General features: G+C 41.1%; 1 pseudogene; it reads right to left on the reverse strand.

The window, feature by feature from the left end:
- Positions 1–21,172: 21,172 nt before the first annotated feature.
- On the reverse strand, positions 21,173–23,021 carry LOC101270649 (heat shock cognate 71 kDa protein-like; annotated as a pseudogene).
- Positions 23,022–24,316: the final 1,295 nt, after the last annotated feature.

Here is a 24,316-nt window from a genome sequence, read left to right on the forward strand (position 1 = left end):
GTAATGAGAAAAACAAAAATAAACAAATGAGACCTAATTAAACTGAAAAGCTTTTAGCACAGCAAAGGAAACCGTAAACAAGATGAAAAGAGAGTCTTAGGAATGGGAGAAAATATTTGCAAATGAATCAATGGACAAAGGATTAATCTCCCAAAATACACAAACAGCTCATGCAGCTCAATATCAAAAAAACAACCCAATAAAAAAATGGGCAGAAAACCTAAATTGACATTTCTCCAAAGAAGACATATAGGCCAACAAACACATGAAAATATGCTCAACATCCCTAATTATTAGAAAAATGCAAATCAGTACTCTAATGAGTTATCACCTCACGCTGTTCAGAATGGCCATCATCAAAAAGTCTACAAACAAATGGTGTAGAGGGTGTGGAGTAAAGGAAACCCTCCTACACTGTTGGTGTGAATGTAAACTGGTACAGCCACTATGGAGAATAGTATGGAAGTTCCTTAAAAAACTAAAAATACAGCTACCATATGATCTAGTAATCACACTTGGGCATACATAAGGAGAAAACCATTAATTCCAAAAGATGCATGCACCCTAATGTCCACTGAGCACTATTTAAAATAGCAAACACATGGAAGAAACCTAAGTAGCCATCGACAGATGAATGGATAAAGAAGTGCACATACACAAAGGAATACTATTCAGCCATAACAGAATGAAGTAATGCCATTTGCAGCAACATGACTGGACCTAGAGATAAGTATACTAATTGAAGTGAGTTAGAAAATGACAGATGTCATATGATACCACTTATATTTGGAATCTAAAAAATGATACAAATGAACTTATTTACAAAAAAGAAATAGTCACAGACCTCAAAAACAAACTCAGGCATTTGTGTTAGCCATTTGTGGAAATCCACTTACTCTTTTATTAATTTCTAGTTTTTTATCTTCAATAAATATGCCTGAATTAAAAACAAAAAACAAACTTACGGTTTCCAAAGGGGAAAGGGGAGGGGAGGGATGAATTAGGAGGCTGGATTAACATATACTCACTACTGTATATAAAATAATCAACAAGGATCTACTGTATAGTGCAGGGAACTCTACTCAATATTGTGTAGTAACCTATATGGGAAAAGAATCTGAAAATGAATAGATATTTGTATATTTATAACTGAATCACATAACTGGGCACCTGCCAGGCACTGGTGGGGGACAACGAACACCTAAGGGGACGGGATGAACCCCTGAGCGACCAGGTAGGACGTGGGAGGGGGGCGGACAGGGGAGGAGAAGTGGAGGCAGGATGGGACCAGTGCCCTGGAGGGGCGGCTGGGGGACAGGAGGGGTTCCCATGCCCAGAGGGGCCCACCCATGGTGAGGGGAGCAACGGGTACGGGGAGATACCCTAGGGACATGGGAGGATCGGAAGGGAATGCGGCTGGCGTTTCCCCTGCCCACTTGGGCCCTGGGACCCTGCTGCGGTCCCGGGCCTGATCCTCTGTACTCAGAGGGCCCCTCCAGGTGCGCTGAGCCTAAGCCCTGTCCACGTACCCCCACCCAGGGCCTTACTTCTACACTCCACACTCCAACGACCCCTCCAGCCATGCTGCCATTGCCAGTGGCACAAGTCCTTAGCGTAGGTCCCTGCCCCCGCCTAAGCCCCACCCCCACAGTTAAGGCCTTTTCCAGTTTTTGTTTTTGTTTTTTGCTCTTGTGCTTCTGTGTTAACTTCTTGTTACTGTTTCACTTATATTTTTTCTAATATGTTTTTTATTTCCCTAATTTAAATTTAATTTTTTATGTTTTGTTATTGTACTCTTTTTTTTTCCTTCTTTTTTCTTTTGCTGCGCCATACAGCTTACAGGATCTTGGTTCCCATACAGTGGGTTGGGCTTGAGCTCCTGTGGTGGGAGCACCAAGTCCAAACCACGGGACTAACAGAGAACCTCAGACCCCAGGGAATATTAATCAGAGTGAGGTCTCCTGAAGGTCCTCATCTCAGAAACAAGACACAGCTTTTGTCCAGCTGCCTGCAAACTCCAGCGCTGGACACCTCAGGCTAAACAACGAGCAAAACAGGAATACAGCCCCACCCATCAAAAAAAATGAAACGACAAGAAAATATGTTACAGACGAAGGAGCAAGGTAAAAACCTACAAGACCAAATAAATGAAGAGGAAATAGGCAACCTACCTGAAAAAGAATTCAGAGTAATGATAGTAAAGATGATCCAAAATCTGGGAAACAGAATAGAGGCACGGATTCAGAAAATACATGAAATGTTTAACAAAGACCTAGAAAAACTAAAGAACAAACACAGTGATGAACAACATAATAAATGAAAAATACACTAGAAGGAATCAATAGCAGAATAACTGAGGCAGAAGAACGAACAAGTGAGCTGGAAGATAGAATGGTGGAAATAACTGCCAAAGAGCAGAATAAAGAAGGATGAAAAGACTTGAGGACAGTCTCAGAGACTCTGGGACAACAGTAAACGCACCAACATTCGCATTATAGGGGTCCCAGAAGAAGAAGAGAAAGACAAGGGTCTGAGAACATATGAAGAGATTATGGTCAAAAACTTCCCTAACATGGGAAAGGAAATAGTCACCCAAGTCCAGGAAGCACAGAGAGTCCCATACAGGATAAACCCTAGGAGAAACACACCAAGACACATATTAATCAAACAAAAATTAAATTCAAAGAAAAATTATTAAAAGCAGCAAGGGAAAAGCAACAAATAACATACAAGTGAATCCCCATAAGGTTATCAGCTGATTTTTCAGCAGAAATTCTGCAGGCCAGAAGGGAGTGGAAGGATATATTTAAAGGGAGGAAAGAGGGAAAACCTACAACCAAGATTACTCTACCCAGCAAGGAGCTCATTCATATTTGATGGAGAAATCAAAAGCTTTACAGACAAGCAAACGCTAAGAGAATTCAGCACCACCAAAACCAGCTTTACAACAAATGCTAAAGCAAATTCTCTAGGTGGGAAACACAAGAGAAAAAGACCCACAAAAACAAACCTAAATCAATTAAGAAAATGGTAATAGGAACGTAAATATAAATAATCACCTTGAATGTAAATGGATTAAATGCCCCAACCAAAAGACACGGACTGGCTGAATGGATACAAAAACAAGACCTGTACATATGCTGTCTACAAGAGACCCATTGCAGACCTAGGGACACATACAGACTGAAAGTGAGGGGAAGGAAAAAGATATTCCATGCAAATGGAAATCACAAGAAAGCTGGAGTAGCAATACTCATATCAGACCTTAAAATAAAGACTGTTACAAGAGATAAGGAAGGACACTACATAATGATCAAGGGATCAATCCAAGAAGAAAAGGTAACAATTGTAAATATTTATGCACCCAATATAGGAGCACCTCAATCCATAAGGCAAATGCTAACAGCCATAAAAGGGGAAATTGACAGTAACACAATAATAGTGGGGGACTTTAACACCCCACTTTCACCAATGGACAGATCACCCAGACAGAAAATAAACACAAGCTTTAAATGGCACACTAGACCAGATACTTTTAATTGATATTTATAGGACATTCTACCTGAAAGTGACAGAATACACTTTCTTCTCAAGGACACACAGAACATTGTCCACGATAGATCACATCTTGGCTCAAACACCAAGCCTTGGAAAATTTAAGAAAATTGAAATCGTACCAAGCATCTTTTCCAACCAACATGCTATGAGACTAGAAATCAATTACAGGGGAAAAAAATTGTAAAAAAACACAAACACATGGAAGCTAAACAGTGAGCTGCTAGATAACCAAGAGATCACTGAAGTAATCAAAGAGAAAATTTAAAAGTACCTAGAAACAAATGACAACTAAACCATGACGATCGAAAACCTATGGGACGCAGCAAAAGCAGTTCTAAGAGGGAAGTTTATAGCAATTCAAGCTCACCTCAAGAAACAAGAAGAATCTCAAATTAACAACTAACTTTACACCTAAAGCAACTAGAGAAAGAAGAACAAAGAAAACTCAAAGTTAGTAGAAGGAAAGAAATCATAAAGATCAGAACAATGAAATAGAAACGAAGAAAATAATAGCAAAGATCAATAAAACTAAAAGTTGGTTCCTTGAGAAGATAAACAAGTTGATAAACCTTTAGCCAGAATCATCACAAAAAAAAGATACAGGGGACTTCCCTGGTAGCTAGGTGGTTAAGAATCTGCCTGCCAATGCAGGGGACATGGGTTCAAGCCCTGGTCTGGGAAGATCCCACATGCTGTGGATCAACTAAGCCTGTGCATCAGAACTACTGAGCCAGCACTCTAGAACCCACGAGGCAGAACTACTCAGCCTGTGTGCTGCAACTACTGAAGGCCGCACGCCTACAGCCCGTTCTCCGCAACAAGAGAAGCCCCCGCAATGAGAAACCTGTGGACTATAATGAAGAGTAGCCCCCACATGTCGCAAGTAGAGAAAGCCACGCACAGCAATGAAGACCCAATGCAGACATAAATAAATAAATAAATAAATTTATATATAAGAAAAGGGGGACTTCCTTGGTAGCACAGTGGTTAGGAATATGCCTACCAGTACAGGGGACACGGGTTCAAGCCCTGGTCTGGGAAGATCCCACATGCCGCAGAGCAACTAAGTCTGTGCATCACAACTACTGAGCCTGTGCTCTAGAGCCCGTGAGCCACAACTACTGAGTGCATATGCCACAACTACTGAAGCCCATGCATTTAGAGCTCGTGCTCCGCAATAAGAGGAGCCACCGCAATGAGAAGCCTATGCACTGCAACGAAGAGTAGCCCCCGCTCTCTGCAACTAGAGAAAGCCTGCCTGCAGCAATGAAGCCAAATGCAGCCAAAAATAAATAAATAAAATTTTAAAAAGGGAGAGGACTCAAACCAATAAAATTAGAAATTAAAAAGGAGAAATTACAAATGACACCACAGAAATACAAAGGATCATAAGAGACCACTACAAGCAACTGTATGCCAATAAAACGGACAACCTGAAAGAAATGGACAAATCCTTAGAAAGGTATAGCTTTCCAAGGCTGAACCAGGACGAATTAGAAAATATAAACAGACCAAACACAAGTAATGAAATTGAAATGGTAATTAAAAACCTTCCAACAAACAGAAGTCCAGGGGCAGATGGCTTTACAGGTGAATTCTATCAAACATTTAGAGAAGAGCTAACACCCATCCTTCTCAAACTCTTCCAGAAAATTGCAGAGGGAGGAACACTCGCAAACTCATTCTATGAGGCCACCATCACCCTCATACCAAAACCAGACAAAGATATCACAAAGAAGAAAATTACACACCAATAACACTGATGAACATAGATACAGTAATCCTCAACAAAATACTACCAAACAGAATCCAACAACACATTGAAAGGCTCATACACCAAGATCAAGTGGAATTTATCCCAGCAATGCAAGAATTCTTCAATATACACAAAATCAATGTGATACACCATATTAACAAATTAAAGAATAAAAATCATATGATTATCTCAATAGAGGCAGAAAAAGCTTTTGACAAAATTCAACACCCATTTATGATAAAAATTCTTCTGGAGTGGGCATAGAGGGAAACTACCTCAACGTAATAAAGGCCATATATGACAAACCCACAGCAAACATCATCGTCAGTGGTGAAATACTAAAAGCACTTCCTCTAAGATGAGGAACAAAACAAGGATGCCCACTCTGGCGACTATTATTCAACAAAATTTTGGAAGTCCTACTAGTGGCCAATCAGAGTAGAAAGAGAAATAAAAGAAGTACATATTGGAAAAGAAGAAGTAAAACTCTGACTGTTTGCAGATGACATGATACTATACATAGAAAATCCTAAAGATGCCACCAGGAAACCACTAAAACTAATCAATGAATTTGGTAAGGTTGCAGGATACAAAATTAATGCACATAAATCTCTGGCATTCCTATAAGCTAACAATGAAGGATTAGAAACAGAAATTAAGGAAACAATCCCATTTACCACTGCAACAAAAAGAATAAAATACCTAGGAATAAAACTACCTAAGGAGGCAAAAGATCTGTACTCAGAAAACTATAAAACACTGATGAAAGAAATCAAAGATGACACAAACAGATGGAGAGATATACCATGTTCTTGAATTGGAAAACTCAATATTGTGAAAATGACTTTACTATCCAAAGCAATCTACAGGTTCAATGCATTGTCTATCAAATTACCCATGGCATTTTTCACAGAATTAGAACAAAAAATTTTACAATTTGTATGGAAACACAAAAGACTCCAAATAGCCAAAGCATCTTGAGAAAGAAAAGCGGAGCTGGAGGAATCAGGCTCCCTGACTTCAGACTACACTACAAAGCTTCAGTAATCAAGACAGTATGGTAGTGGCACAAAAACAGAAATACAGATCCGTGGTACAGGATAGAAAGCCGAGAGATAAACCCACGTACCTATGGTCATCTAATCTATGACAAAGGAGGCAAGAATTTACAATGGAGCAAAGATAGCCTGTTCAATAAGTGGTGCTGGGAAAAATGGACAGCTACACGTAGAAGAATGAAATTAGAACACTCCCTAACACCACACACAAAAATAAATGCAAAATGGATTAAAGACCTAAATGTAAGACCAGACACTATAAAACCCTTAAAGGAAAACATAGGAAAAACACTCTTTGACATAAATCACAGAAAGATCTTTTTTGACCCACCACCTAGAGTAATGAAATTTAAAAAAATAAGTGAATGGGACCTAAGTAAAGAGTGCAGAGCAAAGGAAACCATAAACAAGATGAAAAGACAACCCTCAGAATGGGAGAAAATATTTGCAAATGAAGCAACGGACAAAGGATTAGTCTCCAAAACAAATAAACAGCTCATGCAGTTCAATACCAAAAAAACAACCCAAAGAATGGGCAGAAGATGCAAATAGACACTTCTCCAAAGAAGACATACAGATGGCCAAGAAGCACATGAAAAGATGCTCAACATCACTGATCATTAGAGAAATGCAAATCAAAACTACAATGAGGTATCACCTCACACCGGTCAGAATGGCCATCATCAAAAAATGTACAAACAATAAATGCTGGAGAGGGTGTGGAGAAAAGGGAACCCTCTTGCACTGTTGGTGGGAATGTAAATTGATACAACCACTGTGGAGAACAGTACGGAGGTTCCTTAAAAAACTAAAAATAGAACTAATATATGACCCAGAAATCCCACTACTGGGCATAAACCCTGAGAAAACCATGATTCAGAAAGTCACATGTACCCCAATGTTCACTGCAGCACTATTTACAGTTGCCAGGACATGGAAACAACCTAAATGTCCAACGACAGAGGAACGGATAAAGAAGATGTGGTACATATACATAATGGAATATTACTCAGCCATAAAAAGGAACAAAATTGGGTCATTTGTAGAGATGTGGATGGACCTAGAGTCTGTCATACAGACTGAACTAAGAAAGAGAAAACAAATATCGTATATTGACACATTATGTGGAATCTAGAAAAATGGTACAGATGAACCTATTTGCAGAGCAGGATTAGATGCAGATGCAGAGAATGGACGTGTGGACACAGTGTGGGAAGGGGAGGGTGGGATGAATTGGGAGATTAGGTTTGACATAAATACACTACCATGTGTAAAATAGATAGCTAGTGGGAACCTGCTGTAGAGCACAGAGAGCTCAAGTCGGTGCTCTGTGATGACCTAGATGGGTGAGATGGGGGGAGAGAGGTCCAAGAGGGAGCAGGTATATGTATACATATAGCTATTCACCTCACTGTACAGCAGAAACTAACACAACATTGTAAAGCAATTATAATCCAATTTTAAAAAACCCATGGATTCCAAAGGGGAATGGTTGGGGGGGGCAGTGATAAATTAGGAGGTTGGGATTAACATATACACACTACTATATATAAAATAATCAACAAGGATCTATTGTATAGTACAGGGAACTCTACTCAATATTCTGTAATAACCTATATGGGAAAAGAGTCTGAAAATGAATATATCTTTGTATATTTATAACTGAATCACTTCTGTACACTTGAAAAAATACCACATTGTAAACCAACTATACTCCAATATGAAATAAATTTTTTTTAAAAAGAATAATATTAAAACATATTAGGACCAATTAGAAATTGGTGTGGAATGTCACACCTCTAGTCTGTCCCCACAACCTCAGCCCATTTCTTAGGAATATGCCCTCTTCATGTGTGACTATGGCACTCCAGAAAAATTCCTTTTCATCCAGACATAGACCCTGATACTCTCTCTCTCAGAGCAATTTCAAAATACTCACTTGAGCACCTAAATTCATAATTAAATATTAAGAAATATAAATAGAGAAATGGACTGTATCACAATAATAGTAGGAGATTTAAACACTTCACTTACTTCAAGGGGCAGATCATCCTGGCTAAAAGATCAGTAAGAAAACTGTGGAATAGAAGGACACATGAGACCAGGTAGACTTATTACACACATAGAATACTCCATTTAAACCAGCAGAACACATATTCTTCAAGTGCACATGGAATATTCTATTATAGATTGCATGCTAGGCCACAAAAGAATGCTCAGTAAATTTTAGAAATATGAAATCATATCAAGCATCTTTTCTCACCAAAAATCCATGAGAGTAAAAATCAACTATAAGAAGAATACTTCAAAAAACACAAACATGTAGAGACTAAATAATATGCTACTAAACGACTAATGATCACTGAAAAAGTCAAAGATGAAATTTAAAAATATTTAGAGACAAAGGAAAACAAAATCACAATGATCCAAAATCTATGGGATACAGCAAAATGAGTTATAAGAGGGAAGTTTATACCATTACCAGTCTACCTCAAGAAATAATAAAAATGTCAAACAACCTAACCTTACACCAAAGTAACGAGGATAAAAAAAACAAAGCACAAAGTTAGTAGAAGGAAATAAATCAGAAAGATCAGATCAGAAGTAAATGAAATAGAGACTAAGAGAATAATAGAAAATATCAATGAAATAAAGATCTGCTTCTTTAAAAGATAAACAAAATTGATAAACCTTTAGCTACACATAAAGGAAAGGAGAGAGACCTTCAAGATGGCGGAGGAGTAAGACGTGGAGATCACCTTCCTCCCCACAAATACATCAGAAATACATCTACATGTGGAACAACTCCTACCGAACGCTGGCAGAAGACCTCAGATTCCCAAAAGGCAAGAAACTCCCCACGTACCTGGGTAGAGCAAAAGAAAAAAGAAAAACCAGAGACAAAAGAATAGGGACGGGACCTGGACCTCTGGGAGTGAGCTGTGAAGGAGGAAACGTTTCCATACACTAGGAAGCCACTTCACTGTCGGAGACAGGGGGTGGGCGGGGGGAAGTTTCTGAGCCACAGAGGAGAGCGCAGCAACAGGGGGGCGGAGGGCAAAGGGGAGAGATTCCCGCACAGAGGATCGGTGCCGACCAGCACTCACCAGCCCGAGAGGCTTGTCTGCTCACCTGCGGGGGCGGGAGGGGGCTGGGAGCTGAGGCTCCGGCTTCGGAGGTCAGATCCCAGGGAGCGAACTGGGGTTGGCTGTGTGAACACAGCCTGAAGGGGGCTAGTGCGCCACAGCTAACCAGGAGGGAGTCTGGGAAAAAGTCTCGACCAGCCTAAGAGGCAAGAGACTATTGTTTCCGGGTGCGCAAGGAGAGGGGATTCAGAGCACCGCCTAAATGAGCTCCAGAGACGGGCGTGAGACGCTAAGGCTACTGCTGCAGCCACCAAGAAGCCTGTGTGCAAGCACAGGTCACTATCCACACCTCCCCTCCCGGGAGCCTGTGCAGCCCACTACTGCCAGGGTCCCGTGATCCAGGGACAACTTCCCTGGGTGAACACACGGCACGCCTCACGTTGTTGCAACACCACGCTGGCCTCTGCTGCCACAGGCTTGCCCTGCATTCCATACCCCTCCTTCCCCCCGGCCTGAGTGAGACAGAGCCCCCTAATCAGCTGCTCCTTTAACCCCGTCCTGTCTGGGCCAAGAACAGACGCCCTCAGGTAACCTATAAGCAGAGGCAGGGCCAATTCAAAGCTGATCCCCAGGAGCTGTGCAAACAAAGAAGAGAAAGGGAAATTTCTCCCAGCAGCCTCAGGAGCAGCGGATTAAATTTCTACAATCAACTTGATGTACCCTGCAGCTCTGGAATACCTGAATAGACAGCAATCATCCCAAAATTGAGGCAGTGGACTTTGGGAGCAATGGTAGACTTGGGGTTTGCTGTATGCGACTGACTGGTTTCTAGTTTTATGTTTACCTTAGTTTAGTATTTAGAGTTTACTATCATTGGTAGATTTCTTTATTGATTTGCTCTCTTCCTTTAAAAAAAAAATATATATATATTTCCTTTTTCTCTTTTTGTGAGTGTGTATGTTTATGCTTGTGTGATTTTGTCTGTATAACTTTGCTTTTACCATTTGTCCTGGGTTCTGTCTGTTTTCTTTTCTATTTTTTAAAATATAGTTTTTAGCACTTGTTATCATTGGTGGATTTGTTTTTTGGTTTGGTTGCTCTTTTCTTTTTTATTATTACATTTTAATTTTTAATAATTTAAATTTTTTTTATTTTAATAACTTTATTACTTTTTATTTTCTTTCTTTCTTTTTTTCTCCCTTTTCTTCTGAGCCGTGTGGCTGACAGGGTCTTGGTGCCCCGGCTGGGTGTCAGGCCTGCGTCTCTGAGGTGGGAGAGCCAAGTCCAGGACATTGGTCCACCAGAGACCTCCAGGCTCCATGTAATATCAAATGGTGAAAGCTCTCCCAGAGATCTCCCATCTCAACGCTAAGACCCAGCTACACTCAACGACCAGCAAGCTACACTGCTAGACACCCTATGCCAAACTAGCAAGACAGGAACACAAACCCACCCATTAGCAGAGAGGCTGCCTAAAATCATAATAAGGTCACAAACGCCCCAAAACACACCACTGGACGCGGTCCTGTCTGCCAGAAAGACAAGATCCGGCCTCGTCCACCAGAACACAAGCACCAGTCCCCTCCACCAGGAAGCCCACACAACCTACTGAACCAACCTTAGCCACTGGGGGCAGACACCAAAAACAACAGGAACTATGAACCTGCAGCCTGGAAAAAAGGAGACCCCAAACACAGTAAGATAAGCAAAATGAGAAGACAAACACACGGTAGATGAAGGAGCAAGGTAAAAACCCACCAGACCAAACAAATGAAGAGGAAACAGGCAGTCTACCTGAAAAATAATTCAGAGTAATGATAGTAAAGATGATCCAAAATCTTGGAAATAGAATGGACAAAATGCAAGAAACGTTTAACAAGGACTTGGAAGAACTAAAGAGCAAACAAACAATGATGAACAACTCAATAAATGAAATTAAAAATTCTCTAGAAAGAATCAATAGCAGAATAACTGCGGCAGAAGAATGGGTAAGTGACCTGGAAGATAATAAGTGGAAATAACTACTGCAGAGCAGAATAAAGAAAGAAGAATGAAAAGAATTGAGGACAGTCTCAGAGACATCTGGGACAACATTAAATGCACCAAAATTCGAATTATAGGGGTTCTAGAAAAAGAGAAAAACGGATTGAGAAAATATTTGAAGAGATTATAGTTGAAAACTTCCCTAATATGGGAAAGGAAATAATCAATCCAGTCCAGGAAGCGCAGACAGTCCCATACAGGATAAATCAAAGGAGAAACATGCCAAGACATACTTATCAAACTATCAAAAATTAAATACAGGGCTTCCCTGGTGGAGCAGTGGTTCAGAGTCCGCCTACCGATGCAGGGGACACGGATTCGTGCCCCGGTCCAGGAAGATCCCACATGCCGCGGAGCGGCTGGGCGCGTGAGGCATGGCCGCTGAGCCTGCATGTCCGGAGCCTGTGTTCTGAAACGGGAGAGGCCACAACAGTGAGAGGTCTGTGTACGGCTAAATAAATAAATAAACAAATAAATAAATAAATAAATAGAAAAAATATTAAAAGCAGCAAGGGAAAAACAACAAATAACATACAAGGGAATCCCCATAAGGTTAACAGCTGATCTTTCAGCAGAAACTCTGCAAGCCAGAAGGGAGTGGCAAGACAGATTTAATGTGATGAAAGGGAGAAACCTACAATCAAGATTACTCTACCCAGCAAGGATCTCATTCAGATTTCATGGAGAAATTAAAACCTTTACAGACAATCAAAAGCTAAGAGAATTCAGCACCACCAAACCAGCTTTACAACAAATGCTAAAGGAACTTCTCTAGGCAGGAAACACAAAAGAAGGAAAAGACGTACAATAACAAACCCAAAACAATCAATAAAATGGTAATAGGAACATACATATCGATAATTACCTTAAAAGTAAATGGATTAAATGCTCCAACCAAAAGACATAGACTGGTTGAATGGATAGAAAAAGAAGACCCATATATATGCTGTCTACAAGAGTCCCACTTCAGATGTAGTGACACATACAGACTGAAAGTAAGGGGATGGGAAAAGGTATTCCATGCAAATGGAAATCAAAACAAAGTTGGAGTAGCAATTCTCATATCAGACAAAATAGACATTAATATAAAGACTATTACAAGAGACAAAGAAGGACACTACATAATGATCAAGGGATCAATCCAAGAAGAAGATATAACAATTGTAAATATTTATGCACCCAACACAGGAGCAACTCAATACATAAGGCAAATGCTAACAGCCATAAAAGGGGAAATCGACAGTAACACAATAATATTAGGGGACATTAACACCCCACTTTCACTAATGGACAGATTATCCAAAATGAAAATAAACAAGGAAACACAAGCTTTAAATGATACATTCTACAACATGGACTTAATCAATATTTATAGGACATTCCATCCAAAAACAACAAAATACACTTTCTTCTCAACTGCTCATGGAACATTCCGAGGATAGATCATATCTTGGATCACAAATCAAGCCTTCGTAAATCTAAGAAAATTGAAATCATATCAACTAACTTTTCTGACCACAATGCTATCAGACTAGATATCAATTACAGGAAAAAATCTGTAAAAAATACAAATACTTGGAGGCTAAACAATACACTACTTAATAACCAACAGATCACTGAAGAAATCAAAGAGGAAATCAAAAAATACCTAGAAACAAATGACAATGAAGACATGACGACCCAAAACCTATGGGATGCAGCAAAGGCAGTGCTAAGAGGGAAGTTCATAGCAATACATTCCTACCTCAAGAAACAGGAAATATCTCAAATGAACAACTTAACCTTATACCTAAAGCAATTAGAGAAAGAAGAACAAAAAACCCCCAAAGCAAAAGGAAAGAAATTCTAAAGATCAGATCAGAAATAAATGAAATGAAGAAGACAATAGCAGAGATCAATAAAACTGAAAGCTGGTTCTTTAAGAAGATAAACAAAATTGATAAAACCATTAACCAGAATCATCAAGAAAAAAAGGGAGAACACTCAAATCAATAGAAGTAGAAATGAAAAAGGAGAAGTAACAACTGACACTGCAGAAATACAAAGGAGCATGAGAGATTACTACAAGTAACTATATCCCAATAAAATGGACAACCTGGAAGAAATGGACAAATTCATAGAAAAGCAAACCTTCCAAGACTGAACCAGGAAGAAATAGAGAATATAAACAGACCAATCACAAGCAGTGAAATTGAGACTGTGATTAAAAATCCCCCAACAAACAAAAGCCCAGGACCAGATGGCTTCACAGGTGAATTCTATCAAACATTTAGAGAAGAGCTAATACCTATGGTTCTCAAACTCTTCCAAAAATATAGCAGAGGGAGGAACACTCCCAAACTCATTCTATTAGGCCACTATCACCCTGATACCAAAATGAGACAAAGATGTCACAAAGAAAGAATACTACAGGCCGATATCACTGATGAACATAGATGCAAAAATCCTCAACAAAACACTAGCAAACAGAATCCAACAGCACATTAAAAGGATCATACACCATGATCAAGTGGGGTTTATCCCAGGAATGCAAGGATTCTTCAATATACGCAAATCAATCAATGTGATAAACCATACTAACAAATAGAAGGAGAAAAATCATATGATCATCTCAATAGATGCAGAAAAAGCTTTCGACTAAATTCAATACCCATTTATAATAAAAACCCTCCAGAAAGTAGGCATAGAGGGAACTTACCTCAATATAATAAAGGACATATATGACAAACGCACAGCCAACATCGTTTCAATGGTGAAAAACTGAAACCATCTCCTCTAAGATGAGGAACAAGACAAGGTTGTCCACTCTCACCACTGTTATTCAACATAGTTTTGGAAGTTTTGGCCCCAGCAATCAGAAAAGAAAAAGAAATAAAAGGAATCCAAATCAGAAAAGAAGTAAATGTGTCACTGTTTGCAGATGACATGATACTATACATAGAGAATCCTAAAGATGCTACCAGAAAACTACTAGAGCTAATCAATGAATTTTATCAAGTAGCAGAATACAAAATTAATGCACAGAAATCTCTTGCATTCCTATACGCTAATGATGAAAATCTGAAAGAGAAATTAAGGAAACACCCCCATTTACCACTGCAACAAAAAGAATAAAATACCTAGGAATAAACCTACCTAAGGAGGCAAAAGACCTATATGCAGAAAACTATAAGACACTGATGAAAGAAATTAAAGATGATACAAACAGATGGACAGATATACCATGTTTTTGAATTGTAGGAATCAACATTATGAAAATGACTATACTACCCAAAGGAACCTACAGATTCAATGCAATCCCTATCAAACTACCAATGGCATTTTTCACAGAACTAAAACAAAAAATTTCACAACTTGTATGGAAACACAAAAGACCCCGAATAGCAAAAGCAATCTTGAGAAAGAAAAACGGATCTGGAGGAATCAGGCTCCCGGACTTCAGACTATACTACAAAGCTACAGTAACCAAGACAGTATGGTATTGGCACAAAAATAGAAATATAGATCAACGGAACAGGATAGAAAGCCCAGAGATAAACCCATGCACATATGGTCACCTTATTTTTGATAAAGGAGGCAAGAATATACAATGGAGAGAAGACAGCCTCTTCAGTAAGTGGTGCTGGGAAAACTGGACAGCTACACGTAAAAGAATGAAATTAGAACACTCCCTAACACCATACACAAAAATAAACTCCAAATGGATTAAAGGTCTAAATGTAAGGCCAGACACTATAAAACTTTTAGAGGAAAACATAGGCAGAACACTATGAAAAATCACAGCAAGATCCTTTTTGACCCATCTCCTAGAGCAATGGAAATAAAAACAAAAATAAACAAATGGGACTTAATGAAACTTAAAATATTTTGCACAGTAAAGGAAACCATAAACAAGATGAAAAGACAACCCTCAGAATGGGAGAAAATATTTGCAAATGAAGCAACTGACAGAGGATTAATCTCCAAAATTTACAATCAGCTCATGCAGCTCAATAACAAAAAATGAAACAACCCAATGCAAAGACAGGCAGAAGATCTAAATAGACATTTCTCCAAAGAAGATATACAGATTGCCAATAAACACATGAAAGGATGCTCAACATCACTAATCATTAGAGAAATGCAAATCAAAACTACAATGAGGTATCACCTCACAGCAGTCAGAATGGCCATCATCAAAAAAATCTATGAACAATAAATGCTGGAGAGGGTGTGGAGAAAAGGGAACCCTCTTGCAGTGTTGGTGGGAATGTAAATTGATACAGCCACTATGGAGAACTGTATGGAGTTTCCTTAAAAAACTAAAAATAGAACTACCATATGACCCAGAAATCCCACTACTGGGCATATACCCTGAGAAAACCATAATTCAAAAAGAGTCATGTACCACAATGTTCATTGCAGCTCTATTTACAATAGCCAGGACATGGAAGCAACCTAAGTGTCCATCGACAGATGAATCGATAAAGAAGATGTGGCACCTATATACAATGGAATATTACTCAGCCATAAAAAGAAACGAAATTGAGTTATTTGTAGTGAGGTGGATGGACCTAGAGACTGTCATACAGAGTGAAGTAAGTCAGAATGAGAAAAATAAATACCGTATGCTAACATATATATATATATATGGAATCAAAAAAAAAAGTGGTTCTGAAGAACCTAGGGGCAGGAGAGGAATAAAGATGTAGACGTAGAGAATGGACTTGAGGACATGGGGAGGGGGAAGGGTAGGCTGGGACGAAGTGAGAGAGTGGCATGGACATATATACACTACCAAATGCAAAATAGATAGCTAGTGGGAAGCAGCCCCATAGCACAAGGAGATCAGCTTGGTGCTTTGTGACCACCTAGAGGGGTGGGATAGGGAGGGTGGGAGGGAGGGAGATGCAAGAGGGAGGAGATATGGGGATATATGTATATGTATAGCTGATTCACTTTGTTATAAAGCAGAAACTAACACACCATTGTAAAGCAATTATAGTCGAATAAAGATGTTAAAAAATAAAATAAAATAAAATATAAAAAGCACAGGAAGGTAAAAGAAAAAAAAAGAGGCAATGGGGAAAAAAAAAGAAAGGAACAGAAAGGACCCAGTTAAAAGAAAATTAGAAAAGGAAAAGTTCCAAATAATGCCACAAAAATAGGAAGGAGTATAAGAGAGTACTACGAACCTTTATACATCTATAAAATGGACAACCAAGGAGAAACGCACAAATTCCTAAAAACATACAACCTCTTAAGACTGAATCAGGAAGAAACAGAAAATATGAACAGACCAATAACTAGTAATGAAATTGAACGAGTAATAATTTTTTTAAGAAAACCCCAAAGCAAAAATCTAGAAGCAAACAGTTTCATAGGTGGATTCTACCAAACATTTAGAAGGTTAAACCTATCCTCTCAAACTAATCCTAAAAGTTGCAGAGGAAGGAATTCTTCTGAAATCATTCCATGAGGCTACCATTACCTTGATATCAAAACAAGACAAAGATATCACAAAAATTAATTACAGGCCAATATCACTAATGAACAGAGATGTAAATTCACTCCAACCAAATTTAAGAATACAATGAAAGGATCATATACCATAATCAAGTGTGATTTATCTCAGGGAAAATCAATTTATATGATACACCATATTAATGACTTGAGTAAAAATAATGTGCTCATCTCAGTAGATGCAGAAAAAGCTTTTGAAAAAACTCAACATCAATTTATGATAAAAGTTCTCAATGAAGTGGGTACAGAGGCAACATACATCATCTTAATAATGGCCATATATGATAAGCCCACAGGTAACATCATACTCAACAGTGAAAAGCTGAAAGCATCTTTCTCCAAGATCAGGAAAAGAGAAGGATGCCTACACTTGCCAGTTTTATCAACATAGTATTGGTAATCCTAGCCACACGAAGTAGGCAAGAAATAAAAATAAAAGAAACCCAAATTGGAACAAAAGACCTAAAAATGTCACTGTGTGGAAGATCGCATGATACTATACAAAAAAAAAAAAAAATCTTTAAGATTCCACCAAAATACTTCTAGAACTCATAAATGAATTTGCTTAAGTTGCAGGATACAAAATTACTAAACAGAAGTCTGTTGCAATTCTACATACTAAAAACAAACTTTCAGAAATTGAAACAAAGAAAACAATCTCATTTATATTAGCATCGAAAATAATAAAATACCTGGGAATAAGACTAACTAAGGAGGTAAAAGACTTGTACTCAGAAAAAAATAACAGACTAGGGAATCAAATCAAGATGGTGGAGTAGAAGAAAGTAGCACTCACGTCCTCCCACAAATACATCCAAAATACTTCGACAAATGGAACAATTCTCACAGAACACCTACTGAACACTAGCGGAAGACCTCAAATACCTGAAAGGACAAGAAACATCTCCACGAAATAGGGTAGGATGAAAGAAAAAAAAAAAGAGGTACTGGGACAGGACCTGTGCCCCTGGTAGGGAGTTGAAAGAGAGGAAATGTTTTTGCACCCTGGAAAACCCTCTCAGCTGTGGGGAGATCACCTGGGACAGAAAGGGAGCAGAAGAGGCTCAGAGGAGAATGCAACTTGTTTGTGGCAGGCACAACAGAGACAGACCTACACAGACAGTCCCTGCCACTGCCCTGCACACCCCAGTCTGAGACACGCATCCACTGGCAGGGAAGGGGGCTGGGTGCTGGATCTCGGGGTCTAGAGGACAGACCCAGGGAGAGGACTGAGGTTGGCTGTGGAAACAGTGTGAAGGGGCTGGAGTGTGGTACAGCCCCAAAGGGGGCTGTTCCCAGAAAAAGCCCGGACCTTCCATGGAAGTAAAGTGCCCTTGTTAGGAGGTGCATGAAGGGAGGGGCGGGGCTGCCATTACAGCCTTTCTCCACGCACTGGCTCCCACCTCTTCAGGCTCTGGGAGAGCATGCCCCAGCCACTACCGGGGGCTCAGGCCTCCACGGGATCTCGCGCCCAGCTGCCACTTCAGCAGGCTCTGGGAGTAGGTGCCAGTGGGTTGCCACTCCCAGAGGCAGGGCTGAAACCACAGCTGAGCCCCAGGGGCCACGTGACTTAGGAAGCAGGGCTGAAATCTCTCCCTGCAGCTGCACCAGCTGCAGATGTAAACCTCCGCTGTTGGATTTGTAAATTCAGCGCCTGCAGGACATCCGAGTGGACAACGGGTGCTCCTGTGGCTGGGACGGGTCTGGCCTAAGCAGCTGTGGGCTTTGTGGGTGCACGAACGTGGATGCATGAACGTGGGTGCCTGCACATGGGTGCTGGGCTGGGCCAGGGTCTGAGCTGTCCCCATAGATCCCACAGTGGGTCTGGATGTGTGACCAATGTGGTCCTGGTACCTGACTTCAGTGGATCTGTGCTGGTGGCCTTGTGAAAACAATGCCTGAGGGACACCAGGGCCAATTGCTAGCGTTTCCAAGGTTGAGACAGGACCGAGGGCAGTGCCAACAACAGTGTACTTTGTGAACCTGCACAACAGATGACAGGTGACACAACAGAGCATGCTCACCAGTGAACAGCTCTGGCAGAGGAATAGGCAGTGGCTCGTCTCCCAGCAGCAGCACTCCAATCCCATCTACCTCACACTGCAGCCCAGAAACGTAGCTCAGAAACAGATCTGGTGGCCTTTACTCCAACAACTAGGGAGCAGACCCTGCCCCTGACAGGGCAGTGACAACCACAGAGCAAAGAGGAGGCCCCACTCAATACACAGTGCAGGCTCTGGTCACCACAACAGCAGTCACATCTCCTATCAATGGCCACCATACACTAGGGAAAGACATGGCAGGTATCCACACTGAAAACAGCCCTCGCACCAAAAAACATTAAATCCACACAAGCTATGCAGGGATGTTCCCACATAAAAACACCCCTCCAAGACCACAGTAGATAACTGTTTCTCCTAAACTCACAGAGCAAGAGAACTATAAGTAAAATGAAGAAGCAGAGGAACCACTCCCAGTTAAAAGATCAAGAGCATTCTCCTGAAAGAACACAGAATGAAAACAACCTCTTCAATCTAATAGACACTGAGTTCAAAAAGGCGATGATGAAAATACTGACGGAATTAAGAAAGGCTAGGGACAGAAATGCATATCACTGTCAAAAGGAACTAGAAACTATAAGGAGCCACCAGGAAAAATTAGAAAATTCATTCGCTGAAACAAAAGCTGAGCTAAAGGCAATGAATAACAGAATGAATAATTCAGAAGAACGAATAAGTGATCTGCAAGATAGAATAATGGAAACCACCCAATCAGGACATCAGACAGAAAGCCTAAAGCAAAAAATTGAAAGCAATAAAAGAGACCTATGGGATAATATAAAGTGTGCCAATCTATGCATAATAGGGATCCCAGAAGGAGAAGATAGAGAAAAAGGGATTGAAAATGCATTTGAAGAAATTATGGCTGAAAATTTCCCTAACCTAAAGAAGGGAACAGATATCTAGGTACAGGAAGCACCCTAACAAGATGAACCCAAACAGACCTACACCAAGACATATTATAATAAAAATGGCAAAATTAAAGAGAGGATTCTCAAGGCAGCAAGACAAAGAGTTAATTGCAGGGGAACCCCCATAAGGCTATCAGCCTGATTTCTCTACAGAAACGTTGCAGGCAGGAAGGGAGTGGCAAGATATATTCACAATCAAAGTCCTGAAAGGGAAAAATCTGCAACCTAGGATACTCTACCCAGCAAGACTATCATTTCGAATAGGAGATAAAGAACTTCTCAGACAAGCAAAAACTAAAAGAATACAGCAATACTAAACCTATCCTAAAGGAAATATTGAAAGGCCTTCTCTAAATAGAAAAGTAGTAAGAATCTATATGAAAGAGAAAATTACTATTGGAAAATAAATCACTTAAATAAGCCAGTACACACATTTAAAAAAAAAACAAAAGAAAAATTTTCTGTGAAAGTGATGATAACCACAAGGAACAGTAAAAGGATAAACACGAAGATGTAAAAGAGGACATCTAAATCACAAAATGTGGGGAAGGAGAGGAAGAAAATGCAGATTTTTTCCCTAGAAAATGTTTGAACCTATATGACTCCAGTCTAAGGCAAGTAAATATAAGAAGCGGTTAACACACGTGAAAAACAGGGTAACCAGAAATCAAAAATATACAGTAGAGTCACAAAACCCAAAAAGAAGAAAATATAATACAAAAGAAAACACAAAAGGAAAAACAAAAGGACAAATAAAATATAAAATCAACAGGAAAACAGGGTTTAAAATGGCAATAAATACATGTCTGTCAATAATTACCTTATGTGTCAATGGACTAAATGCTCCAATCAAAAGACACAGAGCGGCAGGTTGGATTAAAATACAAGAGCCTAAAACATGCCGACTACAAGAGACCCACTTTAGGGCAAAGGGCACACATAGATTGAAAGTGAGGACATGGAAGAAGATATTTCATGCAGACGGAAATGACAAGAAAGTCAGGATCACAATATTTATATCAGACAAAATAGACTTTGAAACAAAGACTACAGAGAGATAAAAAAAGACACTCTAAAATGATAAAAGGATCAATACAAGAAGAGAATATTACACTTGTCAACATACATGCACCCAATATAGGAGCACCCAAATATATAAAACAAATACTAACAGACACAGAGGGAGAAATCTTTCAATGTTGTGTGGAACAATGCTAAACCTATGCTAGGCTGGCTTAATCAACCTCTTCAATGGTGGGCCCAGAGGGGGCACCACCAGACGGAGGAGCTCCACCACCAGGGAAGCCCCCAGGCACTCCTCCTGGCATTCCTCCTGGCATGCCTCCTGCGCTCTGGTATAGCTTGGTAATGATGGCATTGCAGACTTTTTCCAGCTCCTTCTGCTGATGTTCAAATTCTTCCTTCTCTGCAGTCTGGTTCTTATCAAGCCAGTTGATTATTTCATTACACTTATCAAGAGTCTTCTGTTTGTCCTCATCATTAATCTTGCCTTGAAGTTTCTCATCCTCAACAGTAGCTTTCATGTTGAAAGCACAGGATTCAAGAGAATTCTTCAAAGACACCTTATCCCGCTGCTTCTCATCTTCAGCTTTGTACTCCTCTGCTTCCCGAACCATGTGTTCAATGTCTTCCTTGCTCAAACGGCCCTTGTCATTAGTGATGGTCATCTTGTTCTCTTTTCCTGTGCTCTTATCCACAGCAGAGACATTGAGGATGCCATTGGCATCAATATCAAAAGTGACTTCAATCTGAGGAACACCACGGGAGGCAGGAGGTATGCCTGTGAGTTCAAACTTGCCAAGCAGGTTGTTGTCCTTGGTCATGGCACGCTCACCTTCATAAACCTGAATGAGTACACCGGGCTGGTTGTCCAAGTAGGTTGTGAAGGTCTGCGTCTGCTTGGTGGGAATGGTGGTGTTGTGCTTGATGAGGACAGTCATGACTCCACCAGCAGCTTCATTTCCAAGGGAAAGAGGAGTGACATCCAACAGCAGGAAGTCTTGAACATTTTCAGATTTGTCTCCAGATAGAATGGCTGCCTGGACAGCTGCACCATAAGCAACAGCCTCATCAGGGTTGATGCTCTTATTCAGTTCTTTCCCGTTGAAGAAGTCCTGTAGAAGTTTCTGAATCTTGGGGATGCGGGTTGAACCACCCACCAGGACAATATCATGGATCTGAGACTTGTCTAGCTTGGCATCCCGAAGGGCTTTCTCCACAGGGTCCAGTGTGCCACGGAACAGGTCAGCATTCAGTTCTTCAAATCAGGCACGGGTAATTGAGGTATAGAAGTCAATTCCTTCATAGAGGGAATCAATCTCACTACTGGCCTGGGTGCTGGAAGAGAGAGTGCGCTTAGCACGCTCACAAGCAGTACGAAGGTGACAGACAGCCCTCTTGTTCTCACTGATGTCCTCCTTGTGTTTGAGCTTGAATTCTGCAATAAAATGGTTGACCATCCGGTTGTCAAAGTCTTCTCCACCTAAGTGGGTATCTCCAGCTGTAGATTTGACCTCAAAGATTCCATCCTCAATAGTGAGGATTGACACATCAAAAGTGCCACCACCTAAATCAAAGATCAGCACATTTCTTTCTGCTCCAACCTTTTTGTCTAAGCCATAGGCAATAGCAGCAGCAGTTGGCTCGTTGATGATTCGAAGTACATTGAGCCCAGCAATAGTTCCAGCATCTTTGGTAGCCTGACGCTGAGAATCATTAAAGTAAGCGGGTACTGTGACAACAGCATTGGTAAAAGTCTTCCCAAGGTAAGCTTCTGCTATTTCCTTCACCTTTGTCAAAACCATGGATGACACCTCCTCTGGATAAAACCTTTTTGTCTCTCCCTTGTATTCTACTTGAACCTTAGGCCTGCCTGCCTCATTAACCATCATGAAAGGCCAATGCTTCACATCAGACTGGAAAACAGCATCATCAAATCTTCGTCCAATGAGGCGTTTGAAGATGGCGGAAGAGTAAGACGCGGAGATCACTGTCCTCCCCACAGATACACCAGAAATACATCTACACGTGGAACAACTCCTACAGAACACCTACTGAACGCTGGCAGAAGACCTCAGACCTCCCAAAAGGCAAGAAAGCCCCCACATACCTGGGTAGGGCAAAAGAAAAAAGAATAAACAGAGACAAAAGGATAGGGATGGGACCAGCACCAGTGGGAGGGAGCTGTGAAGGAGGAAATGTTTCCACACACTAGGAAGCCCCTTCGTGGGCGGAGACTGCGGGTGGCGCAGGGGGAAAGCTTCGGTACCGCGGAGGAGAGCACAGCAAAAGGGGTGCAGTGGGCAAAGTGGGGAGAGATTCCCGCACAGAGGATCGGTGCCGACCAGCATTCACCAGCCCGAGAGGCTTGTCTGCTCACTTGCTGGGGCAGGTGGGGTTGGGAGTTGAGGCTCGGGCTTCGGTCGGAGCGCCAGGAGAGGACTGGGGCTGGCAGCGTGAACACAGCCTGAAGGCAGCTAGTGAGCCACAGCTGGCCGGGAGTCCGGGGAAAAGTCTGAACCTGCCAAAGAGGCAAGAGACTTTTTCTTCCCTCTTTGTTTCCTGGTGTGCGAGGAGAGGGGATTAAGAGCGGTGCTTAAAGGAGCTCCAGAGACGGGCGCGAGCTGCGGCTAAAAGCGCGGACCCCAGAGACGGGCATGAGACGCTAAGGCTGCTGCTGCCGCCACCAACAAGCCTGTGTGCGAGCACAGGTCACTATCCACACCCCGCTTCCGGGGAGCCTGTGCAGCCCGCCACTGCCAGGGTCCCGGGATCCAGGGACAACTCCCCCGGAAGAACGCACAGCGCACATCAGGCTGGTACAACGTCACGCCGGATTCTGCCGCCACAGGCCCGCCCCGCACTCCGTGCCCCTCCCTTCCCCCGGCCTGAGTGAGCAAGAGCCCCCGAATCAGCGGCTCCTTAACCCCATCCGGTGTGAGCGAAAACAGACACCCTCCGGCGACCTACACGCAGAGACGGGGCCAAACCCAAAGTGGAGCCCCTGGGAGCCGTGAGAACAAAGAAAAGAAAGGGAAATCTCTCCTTGCAGCCTCAGAAGCAGCGCATTAAAGCTCCACAATCAACCTGATGTACTCTGCATCTGTGGAATACATGAATAGACAACGAATCATCCCAAATTGACGAAGTGGACTTTGAGAGCAAGATTTACGATTTTTTCCCCTTTTCCTCTTTTTGTGAATGTGTATGTGTATGGTTCTGTGTGGGATACTGGCTGTATAGCTTTGCTTCCACCATTTGCCCTAGGGTTCTATCCGTCCGTTTTTTGTTTTTAATTTTGTTTCTTAATAATTATTTTTTA

This window comes from Orcinus orca, chromosome 2 (genome assembly GCF_937001465.1).
Source record: "Orcinus orca chromosome 2, mOrcOrc1.1, whole genome shotgun sequence".
NCBI classification, from domain to species: Eukaryota; Metazoa; Chordata; class Mammalia; order Artiodactyla; family Delphinidae; genus Orcinus; species Orcinus orca.